We start from the raw sequence: 2,365 nt of genomic DNA, 5'->3' as shown, positions 1-2,365 counted from the left end.
GACACTGAACTTTCCTCAGCCAAAATGTCTCACCAAGTTTTTCTGTCTTCAGTTTTTTCATTTCTTAAATGGTGAGTTATGAACAATATACACTATAGAGTAGTCAAAATTCAATGGAATGATTTTCACGTTTGATGTAGTGGCTATCACACAATAACTACTATTAACTGTTATCATTCAGGCAGGAGGATCTTGAGTTCAAGACCACCCTGGATTACTTTTAAAATATTTTTAATTTTATTTATTTAAAAAATATTTATTATTTATTATTTTTATTTTATATATACAAGTGTATCACCTGCATGTATGTAAGTGTACCTGTTGTGCAATGCCTGAGTAGGTCAAAAGAAGGTGTTGGATCCCCTGGAACTGGAGGTTGTTAGTCAGCATGTGGGTACTGGGAATTGAACCAGGGTCCTCTGTAAGAGCAGCCAGTGCTCTTAACCAGTGAGCCATCTCTCCAGTCCCAAATATTTTTAATTTTAATTTTTAAATTATGTGTATATGTGTGTGTGTGAATGTGGGTTTGAGCACATGAGAACAGTGCCCACAGAGGCCAGAAGAAAATCTCTGGAGCTGGAGTTACAGGTAAGTGTGAGTCACCTGACATTGGTATGGAAACTGAACTCAGGTCCTCTGGAAGAGCAGTACCCATGTTTTTCTTTAAGTTTTTTTTTTTTTCTTTTTTTTTTTTTTGAGACAGGGTCCCCCTGTAGCCCCAGCTAGCCTGGATTTGCTATGGAGACCAGGCTGGCCTCGAACTCACAGAGATCTGCCTGCCTCTGCCTCCCCAGTGCTGGGATCAAAGGCATGTGCCACCATGCCCGGCTATTTTTTTTTAAATAGCAAAATATTATATCCTGTAAAAAACTTGAACAAAGCAAGATACAAAACACAGAAAACCCATTTGAGAACTTGAAGAACACTTGGATAACTTGGGGGCATTTTCTTGTTCTTGAAGTCTCCCAAGCTCAGTACATACTCTTAATGGCTAAATTCTCTCTTTCCAGCCCCAATCTGAGTTACTTAGTAAGACCCTATCTTGGAAAAAGGGTGACAGAGGAACTCTTAGTAATTAATCAAGATATAACTAGATTATTCTGAAAAAGACATTTTTATTCCTAAGAAAGTGTTTAAACTTCAATTTATTCTTTTTAAATTTTTACTTTCAACATTGGGGCACATTGTAATTTGTAATATCAAGTTTCATAAAATGGTATAATCATAGTTGAGTTTTGTGGTGCACATCTGTAATCTCAGCACTCAGGAGATGGAGACAGGAAGATCAGGAATCAAGCTTCATTCTCAGCTATATACTGAGTTTGAGGCCAGCCTGGGCTCTATGAGACTTTGTCACAAAACCAGAAACAAAAGGTAAATCATTTCATTTAAACAATTCTCTTACACAGAACTAATTAGAAGTAGAAACGAATTTTTAGCTTTCCCTCCTTTATAGTTTATTACTAAAGTAGTGGAGTGATCTTTTTGTTAACTCCGGGCCCCAGTGATTATCTTTGATCTATATCCTTTTAAACATACAAGCTTGGTTTTTCTCCCACTAGGATCACATACATACAATTATCCATTTGCTTTTAAGATTTAACAGTATAGGCCAGGCACAGTGGCACATCCCTCTAATGTCAGCAGAGGCAGAGGCAGAGGCAGAGGCAGTGGCAGTGGCAGAGGCAGGCAGATCTCTATGAGTTCTAATATAGCCAGGAAGGGCTATGTAGTGAGACTCTGTCAAAAACCCAAAGTGAGACAATACGATCCTGTTTTTTTTTTTTTTTATGTTACGTAATATCTAGTAACACAAATGTTCCTTGATTTCTTTGACCATTTTCTACTGACAATTAGATTATTCCCAAACTTAGAATGGTTTAAACCATGCTGCTGTAGGCATTCAGAGAATACTTTCCTATTTTAATTTCCAAAGAGGAGCATTTGAGAGCATCTGCCTAATTTATATAACTACAAAGGGTATGTCAACAGGGGTCATTTTCCTTACAACATTGCTAGTACTCAGTATTATTATTGTAGTTGTTATCAAATGGAAAGGTTAATAATACACTTTATTTTGAATTTGCTTTTTGTTTTTCATTGTGATTTTGAACATTTCCATATATTTTTGAGCATTTATATTTATTTTGTTCTTGTCTATTCATATCCTTTCATCCACCCTCTTCCTCTTTCCTTTTCTCCCTCTTCATCCTCTTTTTCTCTTCCTCCTCCTCCTTTTTCTTTTTGGAGATAGGATCTCACTATATAGCCCAAGCTAGACTCAGTCTTTCTGTGTAGTGGAGGCTGGTTTCCAGCTCATGAGCCTTCTGCCTCCAGAGCGCAAGTATTATAGATGTGTGCCACC

The sequence above is a fragment of the Nannospalax galili genome, unplaced genomic scaffold, assembly GCF_000622305.1.
Source record: "Nannospalax galili isolate Female #2095 unplaced genomic scaffold, S.galili_v1.0 scaffold286, whole genome shotgun sequence".
In the NCBI taxonomy this organism is placed as follows: Eukaryota; Metazoa; Chordata; class Mammalia; order Rodentia; family Spalacidae; genus Nannospalax; species Nannospalax galili.
Note: the sequence above shows the minus strand (reverse complement) of the source record.